We start from the raw sequence: 17,348 nt of genomic DNA, 5'->3' as shown, positions 1-17,348 counted from the left end.
CCCCCCCCCCCCCCCCATGGATAGGTGTAAGTAAACTAAACCACTATTTAAATCAGTCATTCTGTGTTCATATTTGACAGAAGTTGTCTGGTAGATCAATCTGGTCATTTGGAAGTCTTGCCCATTCTAATTGTCATGTAAGATCTGTAGTTTGATTTTCATAGTACCTGGAAATCAAGTGCCTGGACATTGCAATAACTATCTTAACTATTATAAGCCAGCATCCTATAAGGAATTATCATTAAGAGAACATAAACAGCTTTTCTAAGCCTAACTATAATCTACAATTAGGCTAAGTACATTATAATTTTGCAAATTACAATAACAAAACAAAATAATGACTAACCCTTGTATAGAATTTACTATATGCCAGATACTTTTGTAAACTAATAATTGTATTGATTCATTTACACCTCCAATAATCCTATGAGATAGGTATTGCTATGGATTGAATGTTTGTGTCCCCCAAAATTTATATGGAAAATCCTAACACCCAATGTGATGGTATTAGATGAGGTCTTTGGTAAGTTGATTACGTCAAGAGGGTAGAGCCCTCATAAATGGGATTATTAGCACTTTCATAAAAGAGACCACAGAGAGCTTCCTTGCCCCTTCTACCATGTGAGGACACAGCAAGAAGATGGCCATCCACCAACGAGGAAGCAGGCTCTCACCATATACCAAATCTGATAACACCTTCATCTTGGACTTCCCAGCCTCCAGAACTATGAGAAATTAATGTTATTTAAGCCATCCAGTCTGTGGCATTTTTGTTATGGCAGCCCAAACAGACTGATAGGTATTATTATTGTCCTCAGTCTGTACACAGAAATGTTAAGTTACGAGATAATAAGTGGCAGAGCTGCAGTCTGAACTCAGACAGTTTGGCCCAGAGTCTGTGATTTTAAGCAGTATACTATGTTGACATTTCTGCCCACTAGAATGGCTAGTATCGTAAGATAGACAGCAGTAAGTGGTGCTGAGGATGTGGGGAAACTGGAATCCATATTCATTGCTTGTTGGAATGCAAAATGGTGCAACCACTTTGGAAAACAGTTTGGCAGTTTCTTAGAAAGTTAAACATAAATCCACCATACAACCAAGAAATTCCAATTCTAGGTATGTATCCTATCCAAGATAAATGAAAACATATATCCACACACACAAAAAAAAGACTTGTATATAATGATCATAGCAGCATTGATTCTAACACCCCAAAGCTGGAGTTAAAATTCCTATCAACTTGATGAATGGGTAAACAAAATGTGTATACAATGGAATACTGTTCAGCAGTAAAATGGATTGATGCCATATAGCATAAGATTGTTTTAACATGTATAAAAAACATGTTAAGTGAATACAAGTGGAAGGAAAAGACTGTAATATTTGTATTAAAAAATTCCTTTCGTATGAAGTGATCGGAAATAGCAAATCTATAAATACAGAAGACAAATCAAGAGTTGCCTGAAGCTTAGGGAGGCCGTGAAGAGTGACTGCTGTAGGGCACAAGGGAACTCTTAGGTGTTTGAAATATTCTAAAACAAGCTTGTGTTGATGGTTGCACAACTGTATAAATTTACTAAAAATCATTGATTTTTACGCTTAACATGGGTGAGTTTTATGGTATGTAAATTATACTATAATAATGCTATTTTTAAAAATCCACATACTTAGAGATAGCTTAAGTAACATATGTAACAAAGTTAATAAATACTAAAGGTTCGAAATCTAAATTAGGAGTGATTCATGGTGGAGAAAAATTTGAAAGGTCAACAAGGTGAGTATCAATAATGCCTAGGAGTTCTATTTCTTCAAAGTCTTACCAGAAAATGATACAATACCTTTATTTTAGAATCCATTAATATTTGTACTATTATCAGTATCTCGAATGTAATCAAATTAATGTTGTGAACCCTGCCAAATTCAAAAGGAAGCACATTTAAATGTCTGCCTAATTAAGGCATCCTTGCTAACAGCATTCCTAGATTTCGCAAATATTTTCCATGTTTTAAAATATTTAAAATTAGGGCCGGCCCGTGGCTCACTCGGTAGAGTGCGGTGCTGATAACACCAAGGCCACGGGTTCGGATCCTATATAGGGATGGCCAGTTTGCTCACTGGCTGAGCGTGGTGCTGACAACACCAAGCCAAGGGTTGAGATCCCCTTACCGGTCATCTTTAAAAAAAAAAAAAAAAAATTTAAAATTAGAGTATTTCCTTACAGATAAGCACTAATCATACTTGGTATAAATACTTATGACCGATGCAAGTGTTTTAATTTTTAAAACTATATATTACTCAGAAGAGTTAAGTAGATCAGGGATAGATTGGCTTTAAAGCTCTCAATAACTAATATCTGTTGAGAATTTCAGTCTTGAGCTTCGTATTATCAAACAGTGTTATGTAGTCATCATAATTTCCATTCATTCAACAAATAGTTATTGAGTGTCTGGTAAATACTAGGTACAGTAATAAGAAACAGACATACAAGAAAAATGTCAGATAGTGATAGCAGCATTGTTAACAATACCCCAAAACTGGAGACAATTTAAATTCCCATCAACTTGATGAATGGATAAACAAAGTGTGTGCGTACATTTATAAATTAGATAATGTGGCAGTGACCGGATGGCTGGATTGTCTGGTTGGAGAAGTCCTCTCTGAAGAGGTATGGTTTAAGCAGAGAACTAAATGAGAAGATTCACCAATCTATGTGAAAATATGGAGAAAAGCATTGTAGGTAGACAGGGCAAAAACCCTAAGGCAGAAATCAGCTTGACATGCTCAAAGAAGGCCAGTGTGGCTGGGGTCAGATCATGCAGTGCTTCATATAAAATGGTCCCATTTTTTAAAAGTGAGGCAGGACGTCATTGGTTTTAAGCAGTGGTAAGTTATAATCTAATTAATAATTTTAAATAATCATTCTAACTATTGTGTAGATATTTGGGGAGCATTAAGAGAAAAGTATTGCACTAGGCCAAGTGAGAGAGAAAGGGATTTGAGTAGGGAAAAGCAGTGGATATGGCCATAAATAGACAGATTCATATTATATATTTAAAGTAGTGCAGTGAGACTTACTAAGAGATTCGGTGTTTGTGGACAGGAAAAGAAAGGAATGAGGAATAATTTCTAGGTTTTTTACTAGTGGAGTAGTAGCTTGCAGGGAGTGGGAAAACTAGGAATGCTATTCTGGCCATAGTTAAGATGCCTGGGAGACATCTCAGTGGAGATCTCAGATAGTCAGTTGTATCTGCTTTTTTCTATCATGGTTTTCATACATGTACCAAGCCTGAAAATCCATGTCTAACCCAATGGTGATAAATGAATGTATGTCTTATCTCTTAGCTGGGATATACATGCATTTCCACTTCCTATGATTGCCTCACAGTGATTAGAATAATATTAGGCACAAAGTGGATACATGCTTGCAGATAGATGCTCAGAGGGGAGATGAACAGCTGGAAGGAAGTCTAGATCAGTGAATGTTTAAATATAGGAAATAAGTACCTGGGTATTGAATAGTTCATAGGCCCATTTCAGTAATGCCTTGTTATTCTCAGAGATATATTCCAGAAGCTGAGTTTCAGAACATATGAATCTTTAAGTAAAAGATTAAAAGAAATAAAATGTACCTCAAATGTATATTTTAAAATAAAATAAATAAAAGGGCCTAGAAAAAATTTTTGTCCAAAGGGGGAAAAATACCCTGAACATTTGTCAGCCTTAAAAACATAGTCATTCATTTCTGTAATTCATCTTCTTCAAATATTCGGGAAACATTGCTTCTTTGTTGTGTTTAACTGGTTAGATTTCCCACACATTGTTTTTGTGATTCATCGGTTTTTGGAAAACTTTCTAACTAGATTCTCCTGGCTTGAAATGCAAATGTTCCCAGTTAAACATCTCTGTTACCCTGTTCGCTGGTCCCTGTCCCCACATAATCAGAGCAAAAGAGGACAATGCTTTCTCTTGTCTTTTTTGTTTAAGGTGACAGATCCGAACCAGCACGACCTTAAAACTTTTTGGAATTAAAAACTTGGGCATGCAGGTATAAACCTCCATTATCCCCAAATCAATTATTTTGTGTTTATAAGACAAAAGAAGATAATATGTCTAAGAATCAAAATATCAAACCTTTATTTCAGATAGCTGGCTTAATCCCACAGTGATAGACATGTCAAATATTATAATATTTAGCATATTTCCTCATGTGGAAAATAATAGGATTTGGGTTGTCATGTTTTAAGGGCATGAGCCAAAATCTCATTATCCTCTCCCTAAATCAATCACTACATCATGGATATTAACACTGTCGGGATGATACCCGATGTAGTAATGTATATGAGGTGAGAGAAAAGTTCCATGATGCATCATTGGGCCCGAAAACAATGATGGAAGCAAAAAATCAATTTAGTCACCAGTAAATTCCATAGGGCCAAATACACCATTGCACATGCCTGGTCTTACACAGCAAAATTAAGAGTGATGTTGCATATTCATAGGGACTGGCCTCTCTAAAACCCACAAAATAAATCTAGAGGGAGTTAAAAAAAAAAAAGCCAGTTGTGTTGCATGTTAGAGTATTACATAATTAGGTAATTGTTACACTTCTCACTGTGTAATGGAGATGCAAAAAAGATTACTCAAAGCAACATGAATGCAACAAGAATCCCAAAGGGACTGCACATCAGCAACTCCTCTGTTAGAAGGAGAAAACTGGGTACAGCCCCAATTCAAAGTTACCTTCTGTTTTTATTGCAAAGACAAGGAAGTTTCACAAGAAAAATCAGTTGATTCAATCATTTCAAAAGGACACAAAGACATGGGCAATGTGACTAAAGTTATCTATGGCTAAATATAGCTTAAACAATGGAAACTAGTAGCATCATTTAAATTAACAACATGATATTCCAAAGTACAATTTGTAAAAGCTAAGTTGATCAAACTGTGACCATTATCTAATCTAAAATATAACCTCTCCTTAAAAGGTTTAAGCAAGAGTTGCATTCTTATGGATTAAATCTAAGTATAATTGTCTCTAAAGTTTCCATCAACAAACAGCTTGCCCATAGCAAACATTTCTTCACATTTTTCCCTACAGCAATTCTTTCAACATCTTTTAACAACAATCAGTATGTTGAATAATCAAAGTACATAATCCCATCCCTAATCAGTGATTAGGATTGATTAGATGGGCCATTGCCCCCAGCTGTGGGCTGTTCCTAACCAAGGACTTTGTCACATACAGGTATTCCCTGAAAATCCTATACTAAAAATCAAATGAGAATCAAGGTTTTTAACCCTCTACAGGTAGTGTTCATTAGAGCCACTCAAAATATAAGCAATGGTTTAAAGTATGACATTTTATAGACAAGACTGAAATACAAACATGTAAAATCCAACTTACCTGAATTTACCTTATTTATCTCTTCTTTAACCTAAGTCATATTCAATAATTGACTTAAAGGCTGTAGCATATTGATTTGTGGGGAGGGGATGGTAATGAGATTTTAGTTTATACTCTTAAAGCGTGACAATTGGGCCGGTCGGTGGCTCACTTGGGAGAATGTGGTGCTGATAACACCAAGGCCACAGGTTCGGATCCTTATGTAGGGATGGCTGGTTAGCTCACTGGGTGAGCGTGGTACTGACAACACCAAGTCAAGGGTTAAGATCCCCTTACCAGTCATCTTTTAAAAATAAATAAATAAATAAAAATAAATTTTAAAAAAGCATGACAATTGAAATTCAGTCATTTTCTGGTCTCAAAATTCTATCTTATATGTTCATTTGTTTGATTAAGCTAATTTTTTACAACATACATGTTGTCATTTTAGTCCTGGAGCCTAATGGAGTAACTTATTGTAGAAATTAGTCAATATGAAAACAACAACAACACACACACACACCTCGAAAACATTAGTTGCATGTTAGGATACAAAATTCAGAACTTGAATAGTTATTCTTACCTCTGAATCAGACCCAGTGTGTCACACATATACCAACAAAGCCTTACTGTTAAATAGTACTTAATAATTCTTATCTCATTTGATCCTCACAACAGCTCTGCATGGAAGGTTCATTCTGACAGATGTAAAACAAACCACATAACCCCAGGCTGCTACAGTCAGAAGTTTCATTTGATAATAGAATGTGAAAAGAAACCAAAGGATTGTTGCATAAATTAGTGTTTGTTGAGTTAAAGAATAAATGAATGAGTGGGTAATTTTTGAGTGATAAAAATTTTCTGAAGAAATTATGAGTCTGAAAATTATTCTATTATGTGCAAAATCCAAAATAATCTATAAATTATTTTTTAAAAAACTGGAGGCCAAGGGAGACCCTTTAATCTAGGGTTATCTGAATAAGGGCAGGTCTCCAAGATTACAGATCCTCACCTACTCAATAAAAGCCCTGTGTGTGGATTTGATCCAATGTTAATGTTCTGAGGCCTGCATAAGTATCTGAAAGACCAGAATGTTAAATCAAACCTAAAATGACAGCATTTTAGAATGACTTCCATGAGAATAAGTGAAAATTTCTCTTTAGTACAAAAATGAAAAAAAAAAAAAAAAAACCTCTAAATAAAAGAATTATAGATTCTAGTTTGGTCCAGGACAATCCCAGTTTATGCCAATTGTCCCAGTGTTTTTAATAGCAATTTCCCTGTTTATCTCAAGTGTCACAGTTCGGATGGTGCATTGCATGGTCACCTCTAAGTATTCTCCTAAAACCCTCAATCTAGAACTTTTATTGGTGTCTATAATCTTTCTTCAGCTTAATTGCCGTATTCACAAATCATAAAATATGTACCCTTTTTGTGAGAAGTGCACAGATAAAACTATTTCTTTGGACATTGCTTTTGTTCATTTATAACCATGTTCAAGCAGATCTATCTTTGGAAGCTGAAGACCAGGCTTTTATTTTCAGGTTTTAGTCTTCATTCAACAAACAATCAAACAAAATCGAGCATGTGATTTATTTCCCTGGTTTTTCCATGAAATCACAAATTTTTGAGCTTCATATTTTTCATCTGTATAGTGAAAGAATTAAGAATGAGTCTTAAATGTATTTTTTAAATCCCCTCTTAAAAAGTACAGACTTTATTGCTTTGCTTCTCCAGCTCTCCATAGGTATATTAATTTCAATATTGGTAAGGTAGTGGTTTTTTATTTTTATTTTTTTTCCTATAGTGCTCAACTCTTGAATAGATTATTCATTCATAATCAGCTGAATTTTAACTTTTGTGTCCCAGAATATACTGGCAACTCTGTCAGGATCGTTGACTCACTGATAACAGCTTCTCTCTCACAAATTTGTGTTTTTATCAATAATAGATAACCATCAAACAACTACTGAATTGTGAGTGCTTTGTTGGGTTAAAAGGTAGACAGAGTTCAGGTGGAATTTTCATTTTAACAAATTTTTTTCTTTGTAGGCAAACTGTTCTCTTCTCTTGGAATGTTCAAATGTCTGCTTTTGTTGTTGAATGACCACATACCTTTATCTATCTTTAGCGTCCAGAAAATTTTTCCATGGGTTAATTTTCCCTATTGGCTTTTCCTCTATAGGCATTATGACTTATTCTCCTATGATCCAAACTCTATATAACATTTTAGTAAATGATATGATAAATCAAGTTTTCCCAGCTGTGTTGACTCAGTTGAAGAAGAAAGATTGCCTAAAATTATGGATTTTAGTCATCTGACAGCTATTGTTTGATGTTTGGTTTCCTTTTCTTGCCCTACTTTTATCTAGAGAGGTGCTGAGCATGCATAATGCTGCATGCAAACTCTTATACCACCACCTGTGTTACTGCAGAGTAATTGAAAATTACTGTGGTAACTGATGCTATACCAAAGCAGTAGCCCAGGGTGGTGAGAAACTATTTTAGTAGAAAAATCCTACTGCCTCTGAAGCAAAGTGGCCATGCTTCCTCACACTGCAGCCACAACCCCTAACCACAGAATGGACTGCATAGAAGCCTGGGGAGTAGAAGACTCTAGGGGTTACCTTAGTCTTTTTAGTCCTATATTTATGTCCATGGGGAGGCAGGGCCATCAAACAACATCTTTGAAGAGGCAGGATGGCAGTCACCAATCTTTGGCCCCATATATTGTCCCTGGCTCACCCATTTTCTCTTTAGCCTCACATAAAAGGCAGACAGAGGTGCTGTGTCTCTGTATGACTCTTTTTTATTATCTCTCGGTTCAGGTCATTATTGAGATCTGAATCCAGTTGGAGTTCACTTTGTAAAGGACCAATACAAGGAAGGGGGCAGGGACAGTCTCAACAGCAGGGCACAGCCCTTTGACTAATCGGCCCAGGCCATCTTCAGTCAAGTTGTGTCATCAACAAAGTGCAACAGAGAAGATCAATCCCACAAATGCTCTTCCGAATAGGGGAGTGTGTGGCCCATCACCTATGCTGCCTTTGAAAAAATACTTGGAAAATTGATGATTTATATTCTGGTTAGCAAAATGTGGTTTCTCAGTACAAAATACCTTTAAAACACTTTATTCTCTTCAATCTCTCTTTAACAGAACGTGGGTTACGAAATTAATTAGATAAGGAATAGCCACAGATCGACATTGAAAAATGGACTTTCAAGCTCCATGAAATTCCTTCTTGATTGGGGGGAAAAGGGGAAGTTCCTGTACTTAGAATTTGTCAATCTGTAATTTAAGAGGCTAGATAAGAGGCTAAGTAATGTGATTGACAATGAAATATATGATATAACAAAATATATAATAAAACAAGATTAATGACTCCTATAATGTCAGAATTTATCAATGAATAATAATTAAAAGACAACTTTGAAAATATTTAATAAGAGAACTGCTCATCCATTGAGCTTTTTTTCTGAGCTGAACCTTTGAAAAACAACATCTGTGGGGCTATTTGTTTGTTGGGTTTTTTTCCCCCCAATTCAATTTCTTATGGTCAGAACATAGAAAACTGAATGAAAAGCCAGATTTCTTAATAGGATGACATTTGGACAGCTATTTTACTTAGTGATCCTCTGCAGTTTAGTAGCAAAGCTGAAATAAGCCCTCTTGTTTTGGGGGAAACAAGATGATATTCTGCTGAATGCTAGAATTTTCTCACTTAAAAAAAAAATAAAAAAGCTACTTGAGAGACCTAAGAATATAAAAGCATTTGAGATCTCAGAAGGAGTTTAAATCAATGCAGTGCCACAGTTACAGAGCAGATGAAAGAGCCTGCTGTCTCAATTGCCAGGACACTACTTAGAAACTCTCACTTTGATTTCTTCACGTAGTCTGTTACATTACTGCTAAATGCAATATATACGGACATCATGACTTTGATGTTGTACAGCTCCAACAAATGGAAACTAATATGATAGAACAACTAAGATTGTGGTTTTATGTGAATATACAAATATATCCCCATCTATCTCTCTATGTGCTATGTATCTCCAGGGGCTGTCTCTTAACCTATATTTTTATAAAATTTTAATTTTGGTGTTTTGTTCATGAATTCATGCGATGTTTATGTTGTAGCAAAAACTCATATGGGAATATTGTTAATCTGAATTATTACTTTAACAATATGTATTGTACACCTATTTTAAAAGTACACTGTAGTTTTTATGAGACTACTAGGAAAAAAAAGGGGAAACACTTCATGAAATCGGACTGGGCAAGGCTTTTTTGAACAAGACTTCAAAAGCACAGGTAACAAAAGCAAGAATGGACAAATGAGATCACATCAAACTAAAAACTTCTGCACAGCAAAGGAAACAACCAACACGGTGAAGACACAACCTATACAATGGGAGAAAATATTTGCAAACTGACAAGGGGCTAATATCCACAGTATATAAGGAACTCAAACATCTCAACAGCAAAAAAAACCTCAAATAATTCAGTTTTAAAAAAGGGGAAATGACCTAAGTAGACATTTCTCAAAAGAAGACATACGGATGACCAACAGGTATATGAAAAAATGCTCAGCATCACTAATCATCAGGGAAATGCAAATCAAAGCCACAATGGATCATTATACAATATGTATGTATACTGAAGAAACACACTGTGTCCCATAAACACATAAAAGAGTTTTTTAAGTGCACTGTAGTTTTATACATCTGTTCGTCAGTACTGGTCAAAACCCAATTCACTGAGGAATTACTAATTCTATGCCTTTGGAAAATGCAGTGTTTTTAATCAGTGGGTGTGGACAGATGGAATTGGAAACAACATTTCCATCCAAAGACAGAAGAGGACAGTTTTCCAGTTTTAGTAGTAAACCTTCAAGTGAGTCATCCAAATATCAAGATCCTAAGTTTTAAAAATCTGTGGAATTCTGTCATTATTCATTAAATAATAAATTTGAAATCATTTTACTACATAGAGTTTCTTCTTATGAAAATTATAAATATGTGTTTGTTACTTATGTAAGACTTGAATCACATTTAAGGCTTTGAAATTTATGGAAATAAGATAAGAAGAATAGATAAGAGGGAAAAAAATAAGAATCTCAGCAGAGGTCAGAAGTTCTGAGTCTTACTGTTGACCCTACCACTGACTAATCTTTTGAATTTGGGCATGTCGTTCAATGTTTAGTTTTTTTGTTTGTTTGTTTTGTTTTTTTCCTTTTTTTTGGTCTTTTTTCATGACCAGCAATGGATCGCAACCCTCAGTGTTGCGCCCATACCGGACCGGGACCAGCAACGGGATCGCAACCCTTGGTGTTGCGCCCGCACCTCGCTCAGCCAGTGAGCGGGAACCGGTCTGTATGTGGGATCCGAACCCTCGGCGGGAGCGCCGCCACGCTCCCACACGGCGCACTGTAGCAGTGCGCCACCAGGCCGGCCCTCAATGTTTAGTTTTGATTTCCTCACTTATTAAACAATCATAGCATGTTGTCTGTCTTCCTCTCAGAATTCATGTATGGACTAAATAAGACGATATTTGAGAGGCAGTGCTATAGCAGAGCTTCAGACTGAGTAGGGAGGCCAGCACTGCCTCCAATTAGCTGTGCGGCCGTGGACAGATCATTTAACCTTCCTGAACTCATAATCTGTGAAATAAGGAGGCTGGTCTGAAACTTGTCTAGGTTCCTTTTGATCTTATTTGTCAGCATGCTTTCAAAACTGTACATCACAATATAAATATTTCTGACTTTTTGACAGTTTGTTTTGAAAACCATAAAACACTTTGTAAAATATTGCAGATGTTTTACATAAACAGTTTAACCCTTTATTAAAATAGATTAGTAAGGAGAGATCATAGAATCTTTTTTTTTTTTTTTCTGGAAAATCATTAAGAATTGGGTGGATGATCCTCCTTATTCAGTGGTTTCATACATGGACCATGGGAAGATTCTTGGATCACTTCCAATTACAGAAGACATGGTTATTAGTGTAGTTTGGAATGTGATAGCCATTGCAGAAGAATTTCCATTTTTACTTAAATGTAGTTACTTTCTAAGATTCCTTTTACCAACAAATTTGCAGGCACTTAGAAACTACTTTGGACTTAAATTGTAAATATATATTTTACTTGCATATAGACAGGAGACAGATATTTCTAAGGCCTGTAGTGAAAAGGGATAATTATGGTCATGGGTTCATCTGAGTTATGTCTAATAGATCAACATCCCTATATTAAAACTCTAACGCATTTTTAAATATATTTCAAAAATGCGCTGCTCTATTAAACAAAAGCATGTGCCATTCACAAGGTGTTCTATTTTGGGAGAACTCTTCTTTGCCAAATTATTTAGCTGGGGCTAGTATTTTTAATCTAATTTGGATTTTATTTAATAGCTTCCTGGTATATTGTCTTTTACATTTCAGAGGAAGTTGGCTTTTCAGAGGAAAACACAAAACTTTTCATTTTGACTTCTACTAGCACTTTAAATTCTAGATTACCTGATAATACCTAATGAGGTTTAGTACCATTCTGTCTGAGCTTTATACTTTCCACAGCACTTCCACCTTCATGATGTAATTTCATCTTTATAACAGTAAGATCTTACCATCTACATTTTTTAGATTGGGCGGAGGGAGAGGGGACTCAAGAAGCTAAATGACTAGCCCCAGTTCACATAGCTGCTAAATGAGAGTTAAGTCTCTCACAAGAGTCTTCTGACAACAAGATCAAAGCTCCTTTTTCTGATCATAACTTAATGCAAATACAAATAAGGCCTATGACCTTCTTTTGCAGCATTAGACCAAAGAAAGTATTACATTTAAAAAATTATATCCTGCCTAATTCATGCCATGATGATTTATTCATATTATGAAATTTATTTTTGATGCCAACGTACCTAAAGTACTAGCTACTATTTTAAGCACTTAAGTATGTTGCCTTTTAGTTTCCTATATGCTAAGTATTTAATCTCCAGTATTAAGTGAAGCAAGTTGCTCATGATTACACAGATTACAAGATGTGGTATGAACCCTATTCTCCCTGACTTCTGTGTGCATGCTCTTAACCTTTTAAATTGATATGGCATAAAAACCACTGGATTTGCCTATAAGAATTTATACTTCAAGTCCAAGCTCTTTCCAGTTTTAAAGTAAAACCTCTTTCCTGCCAGGTTTTTTCTGAGTATTGAAAGAAATAACGTATGTAAAGGAGAGTTTTAAGATGTAAAGCTCCATAAATAGGCAATTTATTATTAATGTGTTTAATCTAATTTAATGAGAAGTAATGAGGAAGGAATAGCCCCCCACAACCTTCCCAGGAATAGCCCTCCACAATCTTCCCAGGAATAGCCCCCACTCCCAGGAATTTGTACAGTTGCTTTGCACAGACAGGCTTTGGTTAAATGTGCCTGCACCTAAAGTAAAAATCCAGGGCACTGTGTCAGACCCCTGAAGGAGACTGTTGGATACAATGGGAGTTTTATGGCACACCTCAAATCAAGCTACACAGGGGGCCACCACCTACTCAGCTGCTGCATAGGGCTGGTCCTGCTGAGAGTCTAGGGGCCGCTATTTAAAACAGCTCACTATAGGTATATTCACACTTCTAGAAATAATTAATGGTGGCAACGATCCTTATAATGGCACCTGATACCCTGCTGTGAAGGAAGATAAACCAGCCTTCACCATAAAGAACTTACAAATTATACTAAGCAAACATGTTAACAGCTATTAAGAGTCCTAATCAGAGCTGTTAAACAAACAATTAGGAGATGTCATATAAAATACACCCATTTAGGCATAGCAGCTACATGTTTGGAGTTTTAAAAGGAACCACTTACCTTTGAGATAGAGATAAAGCCTTCAATGGAGTGTAAAGGTCAGACAACAAGGCACTTTTCTGAGCAATTCCCTTTTCTATGATCAGATCTCATGGACAAAGTTCTGTTCCCAGTGGTGTGCTTGTATCCTAAGGTTTATTTTTAGTCTTAATACAGTTTAACCAGAAAATTACTCTTGTTTTTTCAAACATGACATATATGTATTTTAAAGGGCCATGAAAAGGTTGATATAATCTAATAGTAAAAATTAAGAAATAATTTGATTAGAAGAAGTTTACTTTGCAGACAGCATTTTAGGTTAAGATGAGGTCCACTCCTACTGGTGCTTAAAACTTTGCCATTCTAAGTTTTGTCCAGTGGCACCAGCATCACTTGGAAGCTTGTCACCAATGGAGGATCCCACTCCAGGTTCCCAGCCCAAACCTACAGAATCAGAATCTGCATTTTAATAAGACCCCCCAGATGATTTGTATGTATATTAAAATTTTAAGAGAAAATATAAATGGGCAAAGTTCCTACTATCAGAAATTCTATCAGGAAAATTAATAGGCTTAATCTTATTGGAAAGGAGAAATTAAATTGCTGACTTCAGGAAGGTAAATACATAGTGTGACATTTGCATTACAATTAAGTATATGTAGAGTGGTCCCCTCCAGCATCCATGTCGCATAGTGGATTCCAGGGATTCCAACATTGCACACCACTTCAGCTATGCTCAGTTACCATCTTGTAGTCTCTTCTCTATTTAAGTTTTGTGTCCCGTTCACATGCTCACTATAGCTCCCAATTATGCAGAACACTAATGCCGTAGGATAAAGGGCATAGGAGGTGCAGGAAAGAGGAAGTCTTCATAGCCGCAGGCCCCACCATTTTCTTCCATAGTTAAAAGAGAACAAGTCCACATTTTGATTACTTCACCCTTTAGCCATATAAACTGTGCTGTGTTTGTGGATTAAGAGAATTAATTGCTTTTGTATCTTCTCACTAGACAAATCAGAGATGACTGAGATTCAACTTTACTGTTCATACCATGCAAAGTATTTCTAGATTCCTTTTAGCAGGAGATTTTTACAATAGTCATGAACATCCCATAAAGTACATGACATGATGTGATTTTCAAATTTTGATTTCTTATGTTCATAGGGTGAACTATTTTAAGACTATAGTGAAAGTATAACCATAAGCGTACACTACAAAAAACAGAATCTCAAAGTAAACAGAGAATTACATAAAGCATTAGTTGACTTTTACAATTCAAAAAAAGAAAGAAACCTGTGGAGGAAATTATAATGATCCTCTTTATAGTTGTTCTGGAAAAAAAAATCAACTTATAACAGGCCTAATGAATGCTCCAATTGTTCCTCCTGAGAAACAGATTTTTTTATGCAATGTAAAAGGGTTTCATAGGAAATGTTCTTGCTCATATTGAGAAGTTATTTCATGATCTTTCCTACATTGCACTAATATACAGCACTTCAAAATAGGAAGAGAAGGGTTTTGTTTCTGCTTTTTGGTTTTGGTTTGTTATTATTCTTACTCATACTATACAAGTAAGAAGGTAAATTAAAAACATGGACAAATTTTATCTAGTAATATGGATTTTTCAAAACAATAGTTATATTTTGGTTGAAGATAATTTAATCAAATTTTAAAAACATATGTGTTTGGTTCATGCAATAGTTGAAGGAAAAGATAATTTCAGTTACATTAAAACTTCTTTTCTTTATTGACGTCTATGTCTAGGTCACATTAGATTGTGTGATCATGAATCTTGGCTTCACCTCTTTCTGGCCAGGTGGTCTAGAGCAAGTCATTTAACTTATCTAAGACTAAGTTTCTTCATCTGTAAAATAGAGCTAAAAACTAAACCTATCTCTTAGGGTTATTTTGAGGACTAAATGAGTTAATACATCAAAAAGTGTTTAACAGACCCATTATAAGAGCTCACATCATGTTAGTTATTACATTGCTTTATTCTCTACTTTGATATAAATTCAATGCACAGAAGTCATTCTGTCCTATTCTGAAATGTAAAAAATCCCCCAAAACGTAACTATTTTCATTCTTTAAAAAATAAAATACAAAACCCTGTAACCTACACTCCTAGCTTTCCTCTTTCTCTTACAGAAACCAAACTTCCTAGAGAGCGGTCTGTCTCCATATCTTCAGTTCCTAGTCTTCATTCGTTCCTCAACCCTCCCCCCACCCCCCAAAAACAGACATCAGCAAGTATCTTTCTAATTACTAAATCCAGTGATCACTTTTCAGCTCTGGTGTTAGTGAGTTTTCTGCGGCATTTGACTTAACTGTCTTGGATCTCTTCAGTTTCATGTCTATCATCATCATCTTCCTTAGCCTTCCTTTTAAATGCTGGTGTTCTCAGAATTCCACACTTGGTCTTTTTTATACACACCATGGAATTACTACCAGTTCTTGCTGAGAACTCCTAGGTTTATATTTTTTCTACCCTGCCTGTCAATCCCATTGTCCATTCTGGAACCTCTTAGCATATTTTCAATAATTTCTCTTAGCCAACCTAGCATAGCCAGGTTATCAGTTCGTATGCTAGACATGAGGATTATAATAAAATGTATTTATTCAAAAACTCAGAAGGCTTTAAATCTTTAAAAGAGAATCTTATTTATTCTCTCATTTTCAGGTATTTCCCTCATTTTCATTCATGTATGACATGATTTTTCTTTATTGGCTGCCATTGCCATATACCCTGATATGTACTAGGTATTCAACATCTGGGAAAATAGGATATAAATGAGTTTTGCTTTGCTTAGTTTTGTTTGGGTGGTGTTGGGCATAACTTTGCGCGCATGCGCCCTGACGCACACGGGCGCCAGTTCATGCGCTCTGCGGCCACCATTTCACTAGCGCTCAACGGCACGTAGCTGCCAGCCTCGCCCTTCCGGGTCCCAGTGATTCAGCAACTTTAGTTCCGTATTCACGTAAAGCCTCCCCACCACCTCACCCTATCCTTTTAAGCCCTTCTTATTGGCTCTTTGCTTGATCTCTCATATCAAAACCCGCCCTGCCCTTTTTCCCTATATAAGCTGTGCCGCCCTGCAAATAAACGGAGTTCCGGCTTTTCTTTTCCGGGGCCCAGTGACTAAGCAGTTTTTGCCCGCCCTGTCATCACCCCTCTTCATAACTTGTGGCTTCCCCTGATTGGATAACCATCTCCTCCCGCCTCTCCTCTCTGTTTCCGCTTTCTTCCTCTATATAAACTCCAACACCTTTCTAATAAACGGAGTTCCGGCTTTGACCACTCTCCTGGCTCGGTGGTGTTCTTTCTCGGCCCCCGGGGAGGAAGGTCCTGGGGGGGAAGGGCTGTGCCAGCGACACTCATCATCCCGCTCAGCCCCACAAGGGACCCCTGGCTGGACCGGGGTCTCTTCCCGCTCGGTTTTGTCGGCCTCTGGCTCAGGGAGGCCCGACAGGGTGGTTGCTTCATGGGATGAATTTGGAATATAGATTAAGAGGGATATTGAATTCCATGGTGTAAATTTTGAATTTGAAGTGATGCTGGGCCATCTGGGTGAAGAGGTCCTACTGGCAATTGTAAATGAGTCTCTGGAGTCTACATGTGGTATCGAAATTGGAGAGGTATCTTAGAAAATATTCAACCTGGAAGTGATTACCTAAATTCATGTTTTTCATGCTCTAATGCAAATCCCAACCACAATCACAGAATCCAAGTATTTTTAGTGGAAGAACCCTAATTTCTCTGATTCAACCTTTCTTAACTCTGGAATTTCATTATTTCTATTTTCTGACATATGGTCACTCAAATTCAAAAATCCCTTTTTAATCATTTTTCTTTCAACATATATTTGTTGAGAAAATAATTGACAAACCCCATATTAGTCACTGGAGTTAATATAGTGACCAAGATAAATACAGTTTGTCTCTCCTGAAGCATCAGTCAAATTGGGGAGTGAGTTGTCAATCAAATAATTATGCAATAATTATAAGTCAAAGATGTCTGAGTAAAAGAAGGCTATAACCCATTCTGGGTTCATGGAGGCCTCCCTGAAAAAGTGATTTTACCCTGAGACTGAGGAATGGTTGGTAGTTAGCCATGTGTAGGAGGGAAAGGC

The 17,348-nt window shown here is 36.3% G+C and overlaps 1 protein-coding gene across 1 annotated transcript in view; it reads left to right on the top strand.

Moving 5' to 3' along the window:
* LOC103592253 (dihydropyrimidine dehydrogenase [NADP(+)]-like) overlaps nt 1-17,348 on the top strand; it is a 156,572-nt gene that overhangs the window by 18,103 nt on the left and 121,121 nt on the right. The gene's annotated exons all lie outside the window — the stretch shown is intronic.

The sequence above is a fragment of the Galeopterus variegatus genome, unplaced genomic scaffold (genome assembly GCF_000696425.1).
Source record: "Galeopterus variegatus unplaced genomic scaffold, G_variegatus-3.0.2 Scaffold1114, whole genome shotgun sequence".
NCBI lineage: Eukaryota > Metazoa > Chordata > Mammalia > Dermoptera > Cynocephalidae > Galeopterus > Galeopterus variegatus.
This window is presented reverse-complemented; position numbering and strand designations above follow the sequence as displayed.